The sequence below is a fragment of the Mesoplodon bidens genome (genome assembly GCF_964165515.1).
Source record: "Mesoplodon bidens genome assembly, chromosome: 6".
In the NCBI taxonomy this organism is placed as follows: domain Eukaryota; kingdom Metazoa; phylum Chordata; class Mammalia; order Artiodactyla; family Ziphiidae; genus Mesoplodon; species Mesoplodon bidens.
Genome location: NC_138162.1, coordinates 115,702,185 through 115,727,686, shown reverse-complemented (window position 1 = coordinate 115,727,686; position 25,502 = coordinate 115,702,185).

Genomic DNA, 25,502 nt, shown 5'->3' with positions numbered 1-25,502 from the left:
ATGCACCAAGAATAAATGGATGAAATTGAGATTAAAATCAAACATGACAAAACACAGCCACAGACAATCAAAGAAAGAGAAACCAAACTATATATAGCTATATATAATTATATATATACATATTTTATACACTCCTGGGGATAGTTTCTTGAACAAGCCTTATTATTTTTTTTGCAAGTATGTGTGTGTATCTTCCATTATCAAAGGAAATAAATGATAAGGATAGCAGGAATTCATTTAATGGTTTGCATTCTTTTAGAAATTATACAGTATGAAAATCAATTAATCACCATGACATGAGGTCAAAACCTGTATAAGAAAAATTTGGAGACACTTTTCAAAAGTTTAGAAATGGTTAAATAGGATTTATCTTATTAGAGGCAAGTTAGAATCACTTTATGTGCAGTGGGACAAATGTTAGACAGCTTAATCCATCTCACTATTTCTTCAAAGCAACCTCAGTTCCAGCAGCAATGGGTGCTCAGATGATCTGGGCAAAAGGAGTATGACACTCATGTATGTGACATGTTTTCAGAGTCTCATTCTTCAGAGACAGGTTTGAAATTTGCATTTTATCTTGTCATATTTCCATGGAAACACAGTAAAAGTACAAATCCTGCTGCTTTGTGCAGTACATTTTTGACTCAGAAACCTGGACAGTTTATTCTGAGGCTTCTGATACCCCAATTTGAGAAGCAGAGCTTTGAAGAGGTAAATGGCTCTTTGTTCAGTAGAGTATTTTTTAAGATTTAACAATTACAACTTTATTAAACATTTCTAATAATATTGCCCAAAATATGTAAAGCAAAAAAAAAAACTGATTAAACTATACCAAGGAATAGATCAAAGCTATAATCACAGTGGAAGATATTAAAACATGCCCTTCTGTTCAACAGAGTTTTGGTCTAAAATTTTAACATTTAAGAAATAGTATGGTTATGTTGTAGCAATAATTCCTTCCAAGCATGTGCAGGGCAGCCAGAGGCTTGGATAATGATTTAAAATTCTATCCCCCTGTTAGCCAGACTATTCTGGTATTGAAAAAATGATGGATTAGACAGATTACTTAGACATAATTATTCAGCTCATTTTCCTTATTATGACTCACTCACAACCAAGCAATTGTCAGGTTTTAATTTGTTTCCACAAACATTATTATATAAAGTAAAAGAGTTAGTTAAAATTACCATGACCATTATACAAATTGTAAAATAAGAAAAGAGCATTCTGTACACATCACTCTCCATGATTTGCTCATGGTGACAACACCCATGACAGTTTGATTCATTTTCTATAAACACACATTCTTTTCTCTTTCTTCTTACAGCTGTGTGTGTTCTGGACCTTCCAACCCTCTGTCTATCCTAACACCACACAGGGAATCCTCCTTCAAACTCAGTCTGCTAAACTTGGAAACTTCACGGGCTTTGGAACTTTTCCCATTCATACTTCTATGAAGGCAATGGACATCTATTTGGTTTTAGAACCTCAGATTCTAAAATGCGTTTTGAAGATGTGAAAGTTACCTAAGAATTTTTATTAGAACAGAATCTGAGAAAGGACATGCACTATATAATATGAAGAAATATAAGAGGAAAATGAGAAAAACACAGAAATGTTCATCAACTTAGAGGCCATTAAAATAAGGACTATTTGTCAGTACAAGAAAATACTACAGAGCTATTAAAAATATGGTCAATGTGTAAGTAATGATGTCTACAGAGGCTCAAGGTACACTGTGATGTGTAGGAACAAATTGTAAATCAGAATGTATCATTGATTTTATTTGGCTTTATACGCACACACACTCATGAACACACATACTTGTATGTGCATATTTTCATAACATATATTACTTACATCTTTAAACAAAGCAAAAACTGAAAACAGAAGGCCTAAAAAAGATAAGGAAGATAGGGTTTTGTATTCACTTCTTAAAAATTATCTCTATCCATAATTGTAAAGCTACGCTTGATTAATTTGTTCAGCATTTATTTACTGCACAGAAAGCTGTGGACTAGGAATTTGATAGAAAACAGAAATAGACATTATCTCAACTGCTGATATGGATGGAATGTTTTACGTATAAACAGGCCTTAAAATGATCTGTGCTTTAAACAGATGGACCGTGAGTACAGTTGGGAGAACAGTTCTTAGTGTTGCAAGAGTGGATGTGGATAAACCATTTGGGAGACCATCACAGACCATCATGATGCTTTAAGTTAAAATTACGGCTACTGGTACTCAGAGAGTGGCAGTAGAATTAGGACACATTCAGGAACCAAGGTAGCATTAATAACATGGGTGTTAGCCAGTCACAATGGCCATGATTAAAAAGTCTACAAATAACAAATACTCAAGAGGGTGTGGAGAAAAGGGAACCCTCTTATACTGTTGGTGGGAATGTAAATTGGTGCAGCCACTAAGGAAAAGAGTATGGAGGTTCCTCAGAAAGCTAAAAATAGAGTTACTATATGATCCAGTAATCCCACTCCTGGGCATATATCCAGACAAAACTAATTCAAAAAGATACCTGGACCTCAGTGTTCATAGCAGCATTAATTACAACAGCCAAGACATGGAAGCAACCTAAATGTCCATCAACAGATGAATAGATAAAGAAGACGTAATAGGGCCTCCCTGGTGGCGCAGTGGTTGAGAGTCCGCCTGCCGATGCAGGGGATACGGGTTCGTGCCCCGGTCTGGGAGGATCCCATATGCCGCGGAGCGGCTGGGCCCGTGAGCCATGGCCGCTGGGCCTGCGCATCCGGAGCCTGTGCTCCGCAATGGGAGAGGCCACAACAGTGAGAGGCCCGCATACCGCAAAAAGAAAAAAAAAAAAAAAAAAAAAAAAAAAGAAGACGTAATACATATATAATATACATATATATACATGTATGTATACATATATCACACACACACACATATATACACACACACATATATACAGTGGAATATTAGCCATAAAAAGGAATAAAATAATGCCACTTGCAGCTACATGGATGGACCTAGAGATTATCATACTAAACGAAGTAAGTCAGATGAAGACAAATACCATATGCTATCACTCATATGTAGAAACTAAAATACGACACAAATGAATCTATCTACAGAACAGAAACAGACTCACAGATACAGAGAACAGACTGGTGGTTGCCAAGGGGGAGGGGGTGGGGGAGGGATGGACTGGGAGTTTGGGATTAGCAGATGCAAACTATTACATATAGAATGGATAAACAAGGTCCTATTGTATAGCACAGGGAAATGTATTCATTATCCTGTGATAAACCATCATGGAAAAGAATATGAAAAAGAATGTGTGCATATATATATATATATATATATATATATATATATATATATATAACTGAATCACTCTGCTGTACAGCAGAAATTAACACAACATTGTAAATCAACTGTACTTCAATAACAATAATAAGGGTGTTGGATGGCTAGTAGGATGTAATGGAACAGCACCTCCCTAGCCTGCCTTTTAGTTTTCTGACTTCCCCCAGTGGATGAATGGTAGAAATGCTCACTGATTTGGGAAACACTGGGAGAAAACACTGGGAGAAAACTGAAAAGTGGCAGATGTTTTAAGAAACAGAATATCAAGTAAGCAGTTAATACTTGAATCTGAAGTTTTCAGGAGGAAGTTAGGTCTGTCACCACCATATAGATAATCATTAACGCACAGATAAGGACGAAGTTGCCAGAGGATAAACTATTAATTGGAAAAAGAAGTAAAACTACAAGAGTGGATTGTTGGAAACTTCCAGCATCTATTAGCTAAACATGGGGGGATAAACTTATAAAAGTTATTGAGGGACAGCCAGAGATACGGGAGAAAAACCAGATAGTTAATGCCCTGCTTTTAACTCTGCTGTTAAACTATCCTGCAGATGTTTTTATGCTGTGTAAAAAAATACACCCCAGAATGTAGTGGCCTAAAATGACATATATTTTTACTTCTCATGGATCTGTGGGTTGACTGAGGTGGGCTGGGAGCTTCTTCCCTGGCATCTCTCATGGTCTGAGTCAAATGTCAGCTGGGGCTGAGATGTCCAAAGACTTGATTGCCCAAAGTGGCTTGCTCACCGGGCCAACACTCGAAGCTGGCTATTGGCCTGGAACGCAGTAGGCGCTGCTCACACTGCCATGAAAATGGGCTTCCAAAGAGTCAGCTTTCCACAAAAATAAGCAAAAACTGCCAGTCACCTTCAAGCCTCGGCCTTAAAGTGGCACAACTTTATTTTTGTTTAACATTTTATTTTATATTGGAGTACAGTTGATTAACAATGCCGTGATAGTTTCAGGTGTACAGCAAAGTGATTCAGTTATCCATATACATGTATCTTTTTAAAATTCTTTTCCATTTAGGTTGTTACATAATATTGAGCAGAGTTCCCTGTGCTACACAATAGGTCCTTGTTGGTTTCCCATTTTAAATATAGCAGTATGTACATGTCAGTCCCAATCTCCCAATCTATCCCTTCCCCCCAAAAGTGGCACAGCTTTAATCCCACCATATTCTATAGGTCAAAATAGGCATAGGCCAGTCCAGATTTAAGAGGGTAAAAAATTAAACTGTTGGTGAAGCAGTGACAGCTGTCTTTAATGTAACACAATTCAAATAACTGAACAGAGTGCTTCAAAGGTAAGGAGAAGTTAACATCGCTAAATGGAAATCCGAAGTCCAGTTTAAGGAACTGATACTGTCCATTGGAGCTTCTTAGAATCATCTCAGTTTACTTTTCACGTATTTTTTTGGCTGAATCATCTGGCCACATGTTCCTTGCCTCATTCAAAACAATCAAAACATAGAAGTAAAAAGAAGAAAAAATAGCACATTAGTCAATCTTACTTGATTACAGCTGGTCCAATGGGAAACTTTTCCAGAATGGGTAAGTGTAGTGATAATGCCGTGAAATTCAAATTAAACTTTATTTATTTTAATATGGAGCAGGAAGGATTCTCTCTCTTTAAATAAACAGTTACAAAACTAAATTAAAATTCTCTTGAGACAAAGACCTTCAGAAGCCCATTCTAGTACCTAGACCAAATAATAATATAAATGCATATCGTAATTGTGTTTTGTTAAAAATCAGAAAATTGGGCTTCCCTGGTGGCGCAGTGGTTGAGAGTCCGCCTGCAGATGCGGCAGACACGGGTTCGTGCCCCGGTCCGGGAAGATCCCACATGCCACGGAGCGGCTGGGCCCGTGAGCCATGGCCGCTGAGCCTGCGCGTCCGGAGCCTGTGCTCCGCAACGGGAGAGGCCACAACAGTGAGAGGCCCGCGTACCGCAAAAAAAAAAAAAAAAAAAAAAAAAAAAATCGAGAAGCCAACACAGTGATATATAGTGGAAGAAATTTAAAACGAGACCTTTTTACGTTGATCAAATATTGCATTCATATAAGTTATATTTTAGAAGTATGTTGAGATTACCAAAAAGATTATGCATCTTTACATTTATTCACAAGGAATTTTTTTTTCAAAGAAAAGTGGGCTTTTCTATTTAAGCCATGAATTGTTTTAATAACTAAAATAAAAATAATTTATAAATGAAATAAAACTAAAGCATGAAGATAAGTGAGCTTTATATAATAGAGCCAATTTCACTGTGTAGAATATAAGAAATACCAACATATTAAAGGAGGAAAACATTCTGGTACACTTTGGCAAAAACTGTGGTAAAATTAAAAAACATTTTGAATTGTTTACAAAATATCCAAGGAAAGACAATTGGATTTTCCAATTGGATTGGAAAGAATTGGATTTTCAAGCCTGGAAACTTTTAAATCAATTAGTAGTTGGAGCAAAAAGGCAGGGAGAGGAACAGGGAAAGATGAGGAAAAGAATTAAAAGATACTTTTCACCTTTTCTAAGATAAAAAGTCTGAACAATCATAGGTATGAATTGCTATACAAGGATTTCAGGCCATAACAACAAACAATTCACCTCTGAACTTTTGAAACATGAAGGAAATCAATAAACAAGAATTCCTTAAGATCTGAGTATGAAAAATAAATCTTTGATTCTGTTTGGAATGACTACGTTCTTACTCATGGCCTAATACATTTATCTTTGTCTTATGTATATGTGTATCCCATTCATCAACTGCAGATGTAAATGTGAAACACAAGAGCCAGATGGATGCTGTGTGGTGAGTGAATTTAATTTCACGTCCCACACAGCAGCAACTGACAGTTTTTTAAGCCTGCATATGTATGTCTCTGTCTCTCTTACAGTGACTCCACATTGGTGATGCACTGTCCTGTGTAGTCATCTAGACTATGACAAGTATTTTGGGATAACAGCTATCAGACAAGTAAAAACTATGAACAAGAGTAAAAATGATTCAATAGCCATACAGGATTAAACGCTTTTATTTTGATATCTTTTATCTACAAACAAGTAATACATAGTATAAAAAGATACTGATGATAATATAAAATGTGTTTTATGGTAATTACACAAATGGTATCTCCTGACTTATTTTAGAACATGCTTATGTGGAGCAGAATTAGGGAGTCCAGAAATAAACCCATGGATATATGATCAATTAACCTGTGTCAAAGGAACCAAGAATATACAACGGGAAAAGGAGAGTCTCTTCAATAAATGGTGCTGGGGAAACTGGATGTCCACCTGCAAAAGAATGAAGCTGGACCCCTATCTTACACTAGGCACAAAGACTCACTCCAGATGGATTAAAGACTTGAACATACACCTGAAATCATAAAACTCGTCGAAGAAAACATAGTAGGTAAGCTCTTTGATATTAGTATTGGTGATGATTTTTTGCATTCGACACCAAAAGAAAGACAACAAAAGCAGAAATGAGCAAGTGGGACTATATCAAACTAAAAAGCTTCTTCACAGCAGAGGAAACAACCAGACAAATAAAAAGGCAACTTATGGAATGGGAAAAAATGTTTACGAATTATATATCTGATAAGGGGTTAATATTTAAATAAATGAAGAATTCATAAGACTCACTAGAAAAGAAAATCTGATTAAACAATGGGCAGAGGATCTGAATAGACATTTTTCCAATGATGTAAAAATGGCCAACAACTATATGAAAGGGTGCTCAAAATCACTAATTATCAGGGAAATGAAAATTAAAACCACAATGTTAGAATGGCTATCAAAAAAACAAGAAATAACAAGTGTTGGTGAGGTTGTGGAAAAAAGGAAACCCTTGTGCACTGTTGGTGGGAATGCAGATTTGTGCATCCACCATGAAAAACAGTATGGAGGTTCTTTGAAAAATGAAAAAATAAATCTGCCATAGGATCCAGCAATTCTACGTTTGGGTATTTATTACAAGGAAACCAAATCCTATCTAGTAAAGATATCTGTACTGTCAACTTCATTGCAGCATTGCTTACAATAGCCAAGATATGGAAACAACCTAAGTGTCCACCGACAGATGAATGGATTAAAAAAACGTGATATATAAAAAATGGAATATTATTCAGCCATAAAAAGGAGGAAATACTGCCGTATGTGACAACATAGATGGACCTTGAGGGCATTATGCCAAGTGAAATAAATCAAATATTGTATGAGAAATATAAATACTGTATGATCTCACTTATATGTAGAATCTTAAAAACAGAAAACTAGGAAAAAAGCCCCACCAAAAATGAACTATAGGTAGAGAGAACAGATTGGTAGTTGCCAGAAACAGGGGGTAAGGAATGGTTGAGAGGGTCAGAAGGTACAGATTTAAGTTATACGATGAATAAGTCCTGGGAATTTAATCTACAGAAGGTGAAAAAGTTAAATAAATAATTAAATAAATAGAAAAATAAATAAATGCCTATATACCTTGGTATGTTTGCTATCAGATAAAGCATGATGGTTACATTAATTCAGTCCTGGTGACCCATCAGTAAGTGGCCAGTGAAAACGATTTTGCCTTGGTGATCAATGATGAATATCTCACAAACCGTTGTTTTTTTTTAATTGAGGCGTATTCTACATAGAACATAGTTCAACAATCTTAAGTGTGCAGTTTGAAGAATATTCACTTATACACCTATGATACTCAAATCAAGATATACAGTATTTTGTAACCTCAGAAGATTCCCTCAGGTCCTGTCTCAAATACCTCCCCAGAAGAATTATTATGACTTTGATATCACTGTAGCTTGTCTATTCTTAAGCAACATAAAGTCATATCAAGTACATTTTCCTTTGAGGTTGGATTTGCTGTTGTTGTTTTTTAACATAAAATCTGTGAGATATATCCGTATTGTATCAGTAGTTCAGTGAAGTGAGACAAGGGACCTGTCCTTGTCTCACTTCAGTGCTGTCACAGAGTGACCTGATCTCATAGTGGTGTTATGTGAAATTGTTTATGTTTAGCAGGATAATCCTGTACCCTACCTAGCCGTGCTGAGACAGCCATCAACTGACAGCAGCTGAACTGTCAGGGCTGATTTTTTCTTATTTTTTATTCTGCCCATTGTCAATCGGACTCTTTGCCTATCACAGTCTTCCTATATCCTGAGCAAAAGATATGAGTCCTTGATATCTCTCTCTCATCTCTCCCTCTAATGTCTCTCTATATTTAGAGAGACTTCTCCCTTTTCCTGCCTGTTTTACCTCTTCACTTCATGTATCTTTTGGTGAACAGATATTCTTAATTTCAATGGAATCCAAGTTATCGCTTATTTTTCTTTTACTTATAATTCTTTGGGTATCCTTCAAACTTTTGTTTCTACGCCAAGTTCATTAAGATCCTATTCTATATTTTATATTGTAAGTTTTATTGTTTTATTTTCTCTTTCAGAGCTATAATCCACATGTAATTAATTTTGGCTATATGTGAGATAGGATAAAAAGTCTTTTTCTTTTCATTTATTAAAACATTTAATGGGCATATACCTCATTTAATGGCAATGATACAGGTGATGATGAACAAGGCATCATTCATACGTAATTAATTATGGTTGTTCCAAAGTGTCTATAACTGAAATACTTGTACATTTGAACAAAGCTTCTTTGTGTGAAAAGCCAAACACCACAGTAGTTCCCAAAACCAATTTTTATGAGTTTAAATAAATATGGACTAGGTTTACATGAGTAATTGCTATTGCTTGCTCTTGGTATCTTTGGAAATAAATTAGAATATCACCTTATAAAAAGGTTGGAAAATGTATGTGCCTTGTTAGGAATGCATTTTGTAGCATAATTCTCCAGTTTCTCAAAAGTGAAGGAAAATGTAACTTTCAGAAAAGTACCAAAAGTTCATGAATTTTCTTTTTCTGTTTTGGAACAGAAATCAAGGACCCATTTTTTTTTTCTCGCTACATACATACATACATACATACATACATACATACATACATACATATATATATATATATATATATATATATATAATGCATATTTTAAATGGGAGGAATGATAGCAGAAAGAGAGATCTGAAAAAATTACCACAATCATTTCAAATAATAAAACAATTATGGAAACTAGTCATGCTACAATCAGATATACACTAGACGGCTTTCAGAATCACTTATCTATGGAATGAGTGTAATTGGCTATTATCATTTCAAAATGTTACATTATACACAAAAAGATGAATTAATTACTGCTATATTAGAATAACTTGCAATAATTTATATCAATCCACACCAGCAAAAAAACCCCAAAACTCTTCATGTTATCATTTGCAAACACATTTTTAAATAAGGATAGAATCTGAGACAGTAATTTGTATGCAAAAATTTTACTTGGTAATTAAAACTTTACTGTTACATTTCTTAAAATCTCTGATGTTACCTTGACAACATGAAACATCCTGTATACTGACGGTAAAATAATAAAGGGGAATCAAGAAACAGCTGCAAATTGAATGCCTAAAAATAAAATCAAATAAAACAGCAAGTCCAGGCTTGGACCCTGTGATTTTCTTGTATAGTATAAGGATTTGTGTTTTATCATTTGGCTTTACAGCAGACAGAAATGTTTAAGTAACCTATGGCTTTCATTGCAAAGCAAATTCCTCCTGTCTGAAAACAAATAATTTAGAAAGGATTTATTATGAATCAGTGGAGCAACATTCCCTCTAGTTCATTCCACTTGTTATTACACTTTCCTTAAAAATGCCAAAGAAGGGATTTAAATTTATTACTGCTCATTAAACCTATAAAAGCCTGTGTTAATTGGATGTCAACCTTTTTTACTCACTTACATGCCGACTGCCATTAAGGGCCTTACGATTTACAGGCAACTAAAGGGTATGAAGAATATTTGCTATATTTACTAGTTTATGGGGAAATAAAATATGGGTCCTACTCCTATCAAACTTCAGGCATTCAGCATGCCATAAAAGAAACAATCACTTTTTAAAAGACAGCGTGAAGATGTATTTCTTTATTTAATTGAAAGTTAGAGTTTAAACCATCAATATCTGCCAGAAAGGGAATGGGCTGTCCTTAGAAATGTATTAGTAAAGCATGTTAGAAAAAATTATATGCCAGCACTCAGTATTCATTGGATTAAAGAGAACAGCAATCATAAATTATCACACACACACACACACGCAACATTTAAACATGAAAGTAAAGCATGTTTGTCTTTGAGAGCTCAAAAACCTATTGTCCTCATAACAACTCATTAATACTTTGCTGTGTCATTCTATACTTTTACAAATGTAATTATTTGTGGGAAGCAAAGCAAGTACCATATAACTGTTGTGACAACTGCAGGAAAAGGAGATTAGAAAACTACTCCATAATGTCAACTCCTACTCTTGAAAATAATTGAAAATTTTAATTCACTGGAATTTATTTTGAGGGACAGAAGCAGTTTATACACTTTCCAGATTCTAGTACAGACTAAAAATTCAGTGACATCAGGTGTCTGGCTACTGCTATCAACCTGTGAAGCAGATGGAAATTAGACAATAAGGAGAAAAAGGGGCCACCATGAACTAGAGAGTGAATATCCACTAGAAGTCATTAAAATGTACATTTCTCTTTAAATTTTTTATTGATATATAAGTGCAGAAAATAAGACAAATCACAAGTGTAAGCCTTAATGAATTTCACAAATAGAACACAGTCTTGTAACCAACGCTGGGTTTAAGAAACAAAACATTAGCAAAACCCCAGAGTCCATTGGGCATTTTCTTCAAGTCACCGCACCCCTCCCCCACCAAATGTAATCCCTAGTCTGACTTCCAACACATTTTAGTTTTGAATGTTAATAACATTCATAAAAATAAAATCTTGCCAGATAATATTTTCCATATTGAATCATTTAGTTATAGTCTGTTCATTCTCATTTCTTTATATTATTCTAATATGTGAATATACAACAGTTTATTTTTATGTATCTGTTTTATAGTTGATGGGCATTCTGGTAACTCAGTTTGGAGCTATTGAGGATAATCCTCACAGAATAGTTTTGCCCATGTCTTTTGGTGAAGATGTGTATATATTTCTTTTGAATATATATGTTGAGATGGGTTTCCTAGGTCACACCTTCGGCATATGCTCAGTCTAAGTACACAGAGCTTTCCCGGTGGTTACATAAAAGTCCAGCCATGCTAGAAACGGATGAGAGGACTACTTGTTCTCTGCCTTTGCCAACATTTGGTCCTTTTTTCCTTCTATTCTATTAGTTGCCTACCGGGATCGATTTGTATTTCCTTGAAGACTAACAAAGTAACTTTTCAGATATTTATTGGCATTTGGATATTCTCCCTGGAAAATACAATTATCAATTGTTCTATTTGCTAGTCTGCCCTTTTCTGATTGACTTTCAGACATTATTTTTATCCTCTGGATACAAATATTGTGCATATGGACTGATAGTATTTTATTCCACTCTGAGACTTGCCTTTTTACTCTCTTCATATGTTTTGAGGATACAATCTGGAGTCCCAGGTGGGAAGGTGCCAGGCGGTACGTCCACCCCACGGGTGAGACTTCAGTTTGCCACTCAGAGGAGCAGATGCTTTGTCCGTGAGCACTGATATTATGAGAGGAATCTTTTTTTTTTTTTTTTTCTGAGCAGCAGGTCTCAACAGTGGGCTGACGGTATTCAGTAAACCACGTTGCAAACAAATGTGCTGTCACGCAGGCTTTGTTGTTCCATTTATAGAGGACAGGCAGAGTAGATTAGATAATTCTCAAGGGCCCTGGGATTTTCACAACGGCAAACGAACACTGGCCGCAACTTAAAGTCACCAGCTGCATTAACCCCTAACAAGAGAGTCCGCCAGTCCTTCGAGCTTTGAAGCCAGACATTGACTCCCCTTCTCTAGCTATGAAAGTCCTAGATGGCATCTTCTTCCAACAGAAGGCTGTTTGTCTACACTGAAAATCTGTTGCTCAGTTAATTATCTTCATTAATTATCTTAGCTAGATTTTCTGGATAACCTGTTGCAGTTTCTACAACAGCATTTGCTGCTGCACCTTGCACTTTTTTTTTTTTTTTTTTTTGCGGTACACGGGCCTCTCACTGCTGTGGCCTCTCCCGTTGCGGAGCACAGGCTCCGGACACGCAGGCTCAGAGGCCATGGCTCACGGGCCCAGCTGCTCCGCAGCATGTGGGATCCTCCCGGACCGGGGCACGAACTCGTGTCCCCTGCATCGGCAGGCGGACTCTCAACCACTGCACCACCAGGGAAGCCCTGAACCTTGCACTTTTATGTTATGGAGACAGATGGCTTCTCTCCAAACCTCACGAACCATCCTCTGCTAGCTTCAGACTTTTCTCCTGCAGCTTCCTCCCTCTGTCAGCCTTCATAGAATTCAGGAGAGTTAGGTCCTTTCTCTGGATTAGGCTTTGGTTTAAGGGAATGTTGTGGCTGGTTTGATTTTCTATCCAGACCACTAAAACTTTCTCCATATCAGCAACAAGACTGTTTTGATTTCTTATCAATCATATGTTCACTGGAGCAGCACTTTTAATTTCCTTCAAGGGCTTCTCCTTTGCATTCACAGCTTGGCTAACTGTTTGGTACAAGAAGCCTGGCTTTCAGCCTATCTTGGCTTTCAACATTCCTTTCTCACTAAGCTTAATCATTTCTAGCTTTTTGTTTAAAGTGAGAGATGTGGGACTCTTTTAATCATTTGAACACTTAGAGACCATTGTAGGGTTATTAACTGGCCTAATTATAATATTGTTGAATCTCAGGATAGGGAGGCCAAAGGAGAGCGAGAAAGATAGGGGAACAGCCAGTAAGTGGAGCAGTCAGAATACACACATTTATTAAGTTCACTTTTATGGGTGTAGCTCGTGGTGCCCACCCCCCAAAACCATTACATTAGTCACATCAAGGATCACTAATCACAGATACCATAACTAAAATAATTATAATGAAAAGGTTTGAGATACTGCAAGAATTACCAAAATGTGACAAAGGGACACGACGTGAGTAAATGTGTTGGAAAAATGGCACCAGTAGACTTGCTCGTCACAGAGTTGCCACAAATCTTTAATTTGTAAAAAATACAGGATCTGGGCTTCCCTGGTGGCACAGTGGTTGAGAGTCCGCGTGCCGATGCAGGGGATGCGGGTTCGTGCCCCGGCCGGGAAGATCCCACATGCCACGGAGCGGCTGGGCCCGTGAGCCATGGCCGCTGAGCCTGCACGTCCGGAGCCTGTGCTTCCCAACGGGAGAGGCCGCAGCAGTGAGAGGCCCGCGTACCGCAAAAAAAAAAAAAAAAAAAAAAAACAGTATCTGTGAAGCACAATAAAATGAGGTATGCCTGTACGTGTATGTATATCTTATACTACACACAACACACACATTTACACGTATATGTGTACATATATTACAAATAAGCATTTTGACATTATAGTTAGTAGACAATATTTAGTGCATATGTTAATAAGTCAAATCAACGGCAATTGTCTAACCTAGATGCTTGGTTTATAATGAAGAATCTGTAAAGATCATTCATAGTGGAAGTTAGAACCAATGTCACAATTCACCAAATATATTGAGTACTTACAATTAAATAATATTTATTAAGGATACATTCCAGAAAGACAGTATCTTACTGAATGGATGATAGTTTTATAAAAATTGCAGTGGGTTACAAATCAGCAGAACCGACTTTTAGGCCCAGATTTACCCATCATCTCTGTGTGAATTTAGGCAAGTCTTATAAGTTCTCTGAGTCATAGCAAACCAAGACAATAAGTGCTGTTTACCTGTTTTACAGGGTACTTGTGACTGTCAAATTAGAAAATGTAACTAAAATGATGTGCAGTATTTCACTTTATGTGAAACATGAATTATTTTATCTCTATTAATAACACACTTGAATTTTATGTTAATATCTAAAAACTGGAAAATATCTTCAAGCAGTTTAGATGCAGTAAACACTACCATCATTTGGCTTAGAAACTAGAAAAGCCATATTTGTCCTATTTAGCTATACTCTAAAAATATGTGTTTAAAATTCAACATTTCTAACATCCGTTATATTATACTACATCTGACATATTTACACAAGTGAAGTAGATATAGTCAGTATTTTCTCTGCCACATTATATATAAAACTATATATATTAAATTGTATATAATTTATATAGTTCATATAATTTATATGGTTATGTAATAAATAATTTGATTTATTATTTTATAGTCCTATACATATTTTCTTGCTTGAGCAGTATAAGATACTCCTTTCCACTTAGCTGGAAGACATAAAATATTTGACATTAGATAACAAAGTGAGAGTTCCTACATTGAGCATAAAAGGCCTGGTTCTCAAGAGTAGTGGTACGTGAAGGCATTATTAAACAAAAGCAAATTATCCAGATGTCTTCAACTAAGTTCATAAAAATATCAGAGTTAAGTAAATACACATTTGTAGAAAGATAAATATCCCATGTGTGCTGGATGTGTTGATTAATACTTTACATCAATTTCCAACCACTTCTACTTCCCCTCCTATAAAACTAAAAATGGGAAACTCAAAATTTCATGCTCTAGATGCCTTTACAGCAAGAGTTCTGGAATGCAGGTTAGGCTCAATAGATGAACTCTTAGGAGTTTTGGAACCAGATATTTCCTGCTGTACTTTTGTCTATCCAGTGATGCTACGAAGCACTTGCCACTGCTAGAATCGCTATGTCTTTGCTTTCCATCCCCAGTCAATGCCCACAGGAGCTGTGGCTATAGACACGGTGGGGCGGCAGCATCTCGGACCTGCTGCATCTAACCTGTTACATCCGAAAGCATATCAAAATAGGAATAACTGTCAGTATTTTCCTACATCTTTTTACTTTTCAAAAATGGGAAGTATCTTCTAAACATCCTCACTATTCACAATGCATGAAAAATAAACCATTGTATAGAGAATTTTTAACACTTGTGATTTTAAGAACGATATTTATTTTCATTATTTCACTTGTTTCATAGAAAGACAAAAGGCATATTCAACAATTGCAGCATGTGAGGGTAGGGGAAGCTAGTGAAGAAGTCTTGTTCAGGCTTCAGAGGTGGCACTAGGCCTCTGTCTGACCGGACAATGACGCTAAAACTGGCTGCATGCTAAACTGCTGAGCTACACCCAGGCCAGCAGGGGTGGTGCCAGCACACACTGTAAACCATTAGATAAGATGGGGAGTAAGTCATGAGACTTCTTGCACCTTGAGGGTCTGGCCAGCCCTGGGGATCAAGAACATTCCAGGACTTACAAGTTAAGACCAAGGCATTTATGACAACAACCAGAGCTGCAAACTTGCACGTAGGTTGACTGTTATTAGCCTACGGCCTGGTGCTAAAAGCTGGGCTCCTTCGACTGGCAAACTGAAGTCTCACCCATGGGGTGGACGTACCGCCTGGCACCTTCCCACCTGGGACTCCAGATTGTTGTTCCAGGGGCTTCCCAGTGCTGCTTGGATCTGGATGTAGGTGCTTCCCCAGTTCGGTGATGTATAAACCTCTGCCTTTACTATTCTTTCTTAGTTAGTTATACTATTCTTTTCTTAATTAATATACTGTAATCTTCGTCCATTCAATAAACTCTAAATTCTTGTTTAACTGACTGTAGAGTGGTTATTTTCCAGCGAATCCTATGAACCTTGAAACGGAAAGTAAGGCTTTTAGCAAAACAGTGAGATAGAGCAAAATTTCACTTGTCCCTGTAAAAGGGTGTGTGTGTGTGTGTGTGTGTGTGTGTGTGTAGTTAATACATGAAAGTCCAAAACTCTCTTCGACAATAAAACCTTACTTGTTTTAACACCTCTATAAACATGGAGGGAAACTGTGACAGCCATTGCCAACTTATCATGCTTTTATTACCGTCTGACAACCTATGCTTTGAATATATTCATTTTGTTAATAGCTATGCCTCTAAATCTTATAGTAAGAAATTGTTTATTTGAGAAAACAATAGTTCCAGCTCAGGGTAGGAGACAGTAAGTACGGTCCATCTGTCTGTCCTACTGAAGTCAGATGTGGAATGTGGACAGAGTCTGTGGAGTAGCTATGGGAGGACTCTTAAACAGTAGCAGGTGAACCAGAGTAGAGCATGCACAGTACAAAGTGGCCAAGAAGTTGTCACTTACTTCCCTTCTGCTGTCTTTAGCCTGAACGCAGACACCTTGGTACCTGACAGAGAAGGGGTTCCAGGAGCAGCCTCTCCGTTCTAGCTGCAGGAGCAGGAATGGGAATTCCTGATGCTTGGACACAGTGCAGAAATACCCATCTGTTTCCTTTTCCTTTTTTTCTTTTTTGTTAATTGTATCTTAGCCCCTAAGCAATCTCATGACAGGAGCACCCAGGAGCCAGGCTCTGAGGCTGGGGTCTCTTTCTCTCTGCATCATGAAATGCCATTGCTTTATTTATTTTTTCCTCTTTCTCTCTCTTTCTGTCCTTTTGCTGCTTGTTCCCAGAAGAGGGCACAGTCATAGAAACGTAGGGCAGAATCAGCCAAATAAACCCGAGGTTTCTGGCTGAAGACAGAATAGGGGAAGTTCTTGAGTAACAGAAGGTGCCAGGGAGAGATCACAGAGATGGAGGAGCTGCAAGAATTTACACAACTTATGAGCTCACCTCCAAGGGTATATCTGATGCTAATCAGCACATCAAAGGTGTGAAGAACTAACTAACAGGCAGACCACTGCCCAGGTTCCAGAATGGCTGGTAGACAGCTAGGACAGATCCAAGCACATGGCAAAGGCTGCCACTAAACTCACATTGGGACCGCAGCCCACAGAAGGTAGGCTGGCCTTTGTGGCCTGAACTAATTGTCTGCTAATTCAAACATATCAACATTCTTCACAGGATTTAACTAAAAAGATATAATGTGCAAATCGTCCAAGACATGTGGCATAATAAGAACCAGAAGAGTCTTACGTGGAAATGACAATCCACCGCTGTTAACCCAAAGGTAACAAAGTTAGAATTATCGGAAAAAATATTTTAAAAGAATTATTGTACAAATACTCTAACAAGCAATCATTAAAGCTCTTGAAACAGACAGAAGGTTATGCAGAGTAATAGAAGCTATAAAGTAGAAAGAATGGACATTTTAGAAATGAAAAAGATAATAACAAAAATATAACCCTCACTAGTTGAAGAGTAGAATGTAGGTGACAGAGAAGAGTCTGTGAACTTGAAGATAATGAGCAGGAATTATCCTGTCTGAACAACAAAAAAAGAAGTTAAAAATAAAGAGTTTTAGGGAGCCATGGAACAATAACAAAGGTCTAACCATTGTGTAATTAAACCCCTAACAGAGGAAAAAGGGTGTAGAAAAATATTTGAAAAGAAAATAGCTGAAACTTCCCAAGTTTGGTGAAATAGATCAACGTGCAGGTACTCAGGGAAACTCAAACAGAATAAACCCTGGAAATCAGCACCTAGACATATCAGAGTTAAACAGCTGGCACATAATCAAACTGCTAAAGAAGCACGACAAAAAATCCCACCCCTATATATTTACCCTAGAGAAATAAAACTTATGTTCACACAAATACCTGTATATGAATGCTTAAAGCACCTTTGATAAGACCCATTAGAAACTGGAAACAACCTAAATGCACTTGGACCAGTTAATGTAGAAACAGACTGTGCTGTATCATATAATCGAGCACTATGCAGTAATACAAAAGGATGGACCACTGATGAACACAACAGCTTGGGCACATTTCAAAGTCATGATGCTGAGTAAAAGAAGATTAGAATGGACGATCCCACCTATATGACCTTCTGAAAATAAACTCTGGGATAGAGTGTTTGCCAGGATTTTGAGTGGGGGTAGAATATAAATATAAAGGAAGAGCATGCATGAGATAGTGGGACCAACATAATCATAGTGGTGGTTACACAAATCTATGCAAAGAACTTTACACCAAAAAAGGTAATTTTTACTGTATAATAATTTGTTAAATATTTTTAAAAATCCTTAAGGACCACAAACCAATTAAAACCTCATGAAAGTTAATGAGATATTAAATAGAATTTTATAAGATACATGCCTTAATTTTTTTTACTTTAACTCTATAACATATTTTATAAGCATTCAAGATTATATTTAACCTACTTAAGAATTTTCTAGAATGCCACACAATTTCAGAAAAGCCAAAAACTCATATTGTGTTAATGGAGGGAATATTTCAATTTCCTTTCAAAATCAGAGAGTCAGCACTACATTATTTATTTAATAATACTTCTTGTGATATACTATGTTGGATGATGTCCAGTATCTGTATGGAAAGTTAGATACTCTGATTACAAAAGACTAGTTAATCACTACACTGATAATACAATGGCTATGGCACTAGTTATTAAACAAGGCCCTACTGTCTTGGTCCAGGACTGCACTGAGCAGGCCAAAGTGTTTCTTTGATCCATGTATAGTTGCAAACAAAAATGACATTCTGGAAATTTCCTGATTCAGTCTTAGAAGACTGTATACTTCTAGTAACTTATCCATTTCTTCTAGGTCATTAGTTGGTGTATAATTGTTCATAGAAGTCTCTTATGATTCTTTTTTTTTTCCTGTGGTATTGACTGTAACCTTTCCTCTTTCCTTTCTAATTTTGTTTATTTGGACCCTCTCTTTTTCTGATGAATCTGGCTAAAGATTTATCAATTTTGTTTATTTTTTCAAAGAACCAGCTCTTCGTTTCATTGATCTTTTCTGTTGTTCTTTTAGTCTCTGTTTCACTTATTTTCATTCTGATCTTTACTACTTCCTTCCTTTACTACCTTGAGTTTGTCTGTTTTTCTAGTTCCTTGAGGTGTTGAGTTAGATTGCTTATCTGAGATTTTTCTTGTTTCTTATGGTACACTCATATCGCTACAAACTTCTCTCTTACACTGCTCTTGTTGAATCACACACATTTTGGCAAATTATATGTTCATTTTTACTTATCTCAAGTTATTTTTGATTTCCTCTTTGATGTCTTCATTGACCTATTGATTTAGTAGCATGTTGTTAAGTCTTCACATGCTTGTGTTTTTTTTCCGGTTTTCTTCTTGTAAATGATTTCTATTTCACACTGTTTTTGTCAGAAAAAATGCTTGATATGATTTCAATTGTCTTAAATTACTGAGACTTGCTGTGTGGGCTAACATGTGATCCACCCTGGAGAACTTTTCATGTGCACTTGGAAAGAATGCATATTCTGCAGATTTCTGCAGATGAAATAGTCTATATACATATATTTTTATTAAATTCATCTACTCTAATATGTCCTTTAAGGCCAATGTTTCCCTATTGATTTTCCATCTGGATGGTCTGTCCATTGATGTAAGTGGGGTGTTAAAGTCCCCTAATATTATTGTATTACTCTCAATTTCTCCCTTTATGTCTGTTAATACTTCCTGTATATATTTACATGCTTCTATGTTGAGTGCATATATATTTATAAATGTTATATCCTCTTGAAGGATTGACCCTTTCATTACTATGTAATGCCCTTCTTTGTCTTTTGTTGTAGTTTTTTCTTAAAGTCCATTTTGTCTCATATAAGTATTGCTACATCCGCGTTCTTTCTGTTTCCATTAGCACTGGATGTCTTTTTCCATGACTTCACTTTCAGTGTGTGTGTGTCTTTACATCTGCAATGAGGCTCGTGGAAGCAACATACTGATGGGTATTCTGTATCCATTCAGCCACCCTATATCTTTGATTGAAGCATTTAGTCCATTTATATTTAAAGTAATTATTGATAGGTATGTATTTATTGCCCTTTTTGTTAATTGTTTTCTGTTTGTTTTTGTAGTCCTCTCTTTTCTTTTCTACTTCTCTTGGTCTATTCCCTTGCAGTTTGATAATTTTCTTTAGTGTTATGTTTGGGTGTAAACATTCTATGCTGCAGAAATCTCAAACTGTGTATATTACTACCTAAATGCATGTGTATTTTAGATAGGTCACAGAGGAAATACAAAGGAATGAGAGTCTCAGTTTTCAAAGAAGGCATGTAAGTCATACTGCATTACTTTGTATTTAAACTCTCATCTGTACAAGAGGGTGCAGTGTAACTTTTAAGAAACTACATAATGTGTGATATCACAACAAACTGAATGAAGAAGCAGGTATGACAATCCAGTTGGCTTCCATTATTTCAATCATTAAAGATATTGGAAGTTTTATAAAGCACATATTATTTAACATAAAATTTGCTTATTATTTTAAGTAACTATTAAATCATAAGTAATTAGTCAATTTCTCAGTTTTAATTTCTAGTATGGTAAATATAACAAGGTAGAAGTCACAATAAAATCTCTTTGGGTTCCACATTGATTTTTAAGAGTATAAAAAATTTCTGACTGCAAAAATTTAGAAAACCATTGGTCTGAGGCATTAATGTCATTCTAAAGACTACTACAGTTTTTGAAAGTAAAGTTTCAACTATATATAAAAACAAACAAACAAATAAAACTTTCCTATTGGGACTTCCCTGGTGGCACAGTGGTTAAGAATCCACCTGCCAACGCAAGAGCCATGAGTTTGATCGCTGGTCCGGGAAGATCCCACATGGCACGGAGCAACTAAGCCTGTGCACCACAACTTCTGAGCCTGTGCTCTAGAGCCTGTGAGCCACAACTGCTGAGCCCACGTGCCACAACTACTGAAGCCTTCACAACTAGAGCCCATGCTCCGCAACAAGAAGCCACCACAATGAGAAGCACGTGCACTGAAACAAAGAGTAGCCCCCACTCATGGCAACTAGAGAAAGCCCACACGCAGCAACGAAGACCCAATGTGGCCAAAAATAAAATAATAAATAAATAAATTAGTTTAAAAAAAAAAAAGAACTTTCCTGTAAAAAAAAAAAAAAACTGCTTACAAGCTACTGGGATATTTTTAGTTTTTTAATTAAATAAATTAAGTTATGATTATTCCATAAATAAGGGATTTTATTTTAATTTTTTGGTAAAAATGATAATAACCATCATGTAATCATTAATACAGTATATGTCAGCCTTCTCTTAACACTCAATTTAAAGAGGTTTATCAATCAATATTTTGTCCCCTAACAGGAATCATTAATTCACTCCTTCTCAAAGCAAGTGATAAAGAATATCTGTGTTTTCAGAGAACATATCTCAACATAATAAAATCTATTTATGACAAACAACCAATATAATACTCAATGGTAAAAAGCTGAAAGCATTCCCACTAAAAACTCGAACAAGACAAGGATGCCCACTCTCACCACTTCTATTCAACATAATATTGGAAGTCCTAGCCACAGCAATCAGACAAGAAAAGAAATTAAAGGTATCCAGATTGGAAAGGAAGAGGTAAAACTGTCACTATATGCAGATGACATGATACTATATATAGAAAACCCTAAGGACTCCATACAAAAACTATTAGATCTAATAAATGAATTCAGCAAAGTAGCAGGATACAAGGTTAACATTCAGAAATTGGTTGCATTTCTTTACACTAAAAATAAAATATCAGAAAGAGAATGTAAAAAACAATACCTATTAAAATTGCACCAAAAAAAAAACCAAACAACCCTAGGAATAAACCTGAAAAAGAAGGTGAAAGACATATGCTGAGAACTATAAAACATTAATAAAGGAAATTAAAGAGGAGACAAAGAAATGGAATGATATCTCAAGCTCTTGGTTTGGAAGAATTAATATTGTTAAAATGGCAATACTCCCCAAAGCAATCTACAGATTTAATGTGATGTCTATCAAATTACCCATGACATTTTTCACAGAACTACAACAAATAATCCAAAAATTTATATGGAAACATAAAAGACCCAGAATTGCCAAAGCAAACCTGAGGAAGAAAAACAAAGCAGGAGGTATAACTCTTTCAGACTTCAGACAATCCTACAAAGCTACACTAATCAAAACAGTGTGGTAGGGCTTCCCTGGTGGCGCAGTGGTTGGGAGTCCACCTGCCGATGCAGAGGACACGGATTTGTGCCCTGGTCCGGGAAGATACCACATGCCGCAGAGCAGCTGGGCCCGTGAGCCATGGCTGTTGAGCCTGCGCGTCCGGAGCCTGTGCTCTGCAATGGGAGAGGCCACAACAGTGAGAGGCCCACATACCGCAAGAAAAAACAAAAAACAAAACAAAACAAAAACCAGTGTGATATTGTTACAAAATAAGACATATGGATCAATGGAACAGAATAGAGAGCCCAGAAATAAATCCACACAACTACAGTCAATGAATCTTTGACCAAGGAGGCAAGAATATAAAATGGGAAAAAGTCTTTCCCAGCAAGTGGTGCTGGGAAAATTGAACAGCTGCATGTAAATCAGTGAAGTTAGAACACACCCTCACACCATATACAAAAATAAACTCAAAATGGCTTAAAGACTTAAACGTAAGATACAACACCATAAAACTCCGAGAAGAGAGCATGGGTAAAACATTCTCTGTCATAAATTGTACCAATGTTTTCTTAGGCCCATCTTCCAATGCAATAGAAATAAAAACAAAAATAAACAAATGGGACCTAATCAAACTTACAAGCTTTTGCACAGCAAAGTAAACCATAAAAAAAAATGAAAAGACAACCTACGTAATGGGGGAAAATATTTGCAAATGATGCAACCAACAAGGGCTTAACCTCCAAAATATACAAACAGCTCATACAACTCAACACCAAAAAAAATCAACCCAGTCAAAAAGTGGACAGAAGACCTTAATAGACATTTCTCCAAAGAGGACATACAGATGGCCAGTAGGGACCTGAAAAGATGCTCAAAATCACTAATTATTAGAGAAATGCAAAACAAAACTACAATGAGGTACCACCTCACACTGGTCAGAATGGCCATCATTAAAAAGTTAACAAATAGCAAATGCTGGAGGAGGTGTGGAGAAAAGGGAGTCCTCCTACACTGTTGGTGGGAATGTAAGTTGGTGTAGCCACTATGGAAAACAGTATGGAGGTTCCTCAGCAAACTAAAAATAGAATCACCATATGATCCAGCAATCCCACTCCTGGGCATATACCCGGACAAAACTATAATTCAAAAAGATACATGCACCCCTATGTTCATAGCAGCACTATTCACAATAGCCAAAACTTGGAAACAATCTAAATGTCCATTGACAGATGAATGCATAAAGAAGATGTGGTACATATATACAGTGGAATACTACTCAGCCATAAAAATGAATAAAATAATGCCATCTGCAGCAGCATGGATACAACTAGAGAGATTATCATACTAAGTGAAGTAAATCAGAAAGAGAGACAAATACCATATGATACCCCTTACATGTGGAATCTAAAATATGGCACAAATGAACCTGTCTACAAAAGAGAAACAGACACTACAGACATAGGGATCAGACTTGTGGTTGCCAAGGGGACAGGCGGGGGGAAGGAGAGGGATGGATTGGTAACTTGGGGATGGTAGATGAAAACTATTCACTTAGAATGGATAAACACTAATGTCCTACTGTATAGCACAGGGAACTATATCCAATCTCCTGGGATAAACCAGGAAGGAAGAAAGGAAGGAAGGAAGGAAGGGAAGGAGAGAGGGAGGGAGGGAGGGAGAGAAGGAGGAAGAGAGAAAGAAGGGGAGAAAAGGTCTGTACAGCTGAGTCTAGGAGTTCAAATTATAAGCATTTTTTTATAATGTTGGTTTTTACATTTTTCTTCCTATAGATGTCAACCCAAGCTTTTCAAAGAACCAACTGCCATTCAGCTTTATACTAAATGCCATTCTTTCATGAATAGTTCAGGGAAATATACAGAAATATCTATACTATATACAGAAATATCTATACTATATACAGAAATGGCTATCACTCTGATATAATCATTGTGTTGGTCTATTAAGTATTCTATAAATCATCACATATTATAATGATTTTTAAGTTTTATCAGATTTGTTAATCTATTAAATGAAATTGAAAGCATTTAAGAGCTGACATTGAATATAGCTTGCTGTAATGCTAATTATAAATATCAAAATATAATTATTTTATTGGCTCGAATGTGGCAAACATAATTATTTTATTGGCTTGGAAGTAATTGATGCTATAGTATTAGCATAAAATTTTTATAATATTTTTATTAAAAGCACTTATGAAAATTACTTTGGGATTCATATTCATCACAACAAATTTCTTCTGAAACATTAATGATTAGACCTAACTATATAAAACCTTGCTTTGTAAATTAAGCAAGGGTTAAAATATCTGTATGCTTTTTGTCTCACAGCTTTATCCAGGCTTCCTGAAATGTACTTGAGATAGTGTGAGATTAATTTTTTAATAGGTATTCATAAATTACAGAACATGTAAAATTCAAAACTATTGTTATTACAGGCTAATTTCCTTACAGTTTGATGATTGTAAGTATCATAATGTTGTTTCAGCATTTTGCAGACATTTTTTCTCCTTTCCAATGAGGCATATGCCAATTTTTATGCTCTCTGAATGACCAGATAGGAAAATATACAAACACACAGTCACTACTTGGCTGAATGGTAATACAGCCTTAAGCTTCCCTTAGAACAAAAGGACAATGGAAATGACCCAATGGTACATAACATGGTGAAGACATTCAGTGTCTAAAAACTTGTAAGTTAGACTTTGTGAGTGACTTCTGGAAATATTATTATAGTTGATGGGCGTGCTTCTGACCTTAGAGCTTGTGTGAATGAAGAGAAAAAAGAGGTTTTATGAGTTTACGACTAAAAGTGAAAAGCCTACGTTAGCTTAAAATATACATAGAGAGAGAGGTGCACCCATTAGTATTTACCCTCAAGATAGCATGGGATAAACAATGACATTACACGGGTTTCAGAAAGCTAATTCATCAGGAAAAATCCCAGATGGTCAATTGTCAAGAATTTCACTTAATGGGCAGCTTTCCCACCAAGGGCTGTGGACAGCCACTGTCCCTCATTTACCGCTTTAATTAAAAATAAAATCTGGGGGAGGGAAAATACTGCAATTTCTTATTAAAGTTAAAATAGCTGTTGAGCATATTTTTATGCTTATGATACAATTTGGGAACTTTGAAAGATAACAATATTTCTATTTTATGGTTCCCTACTCA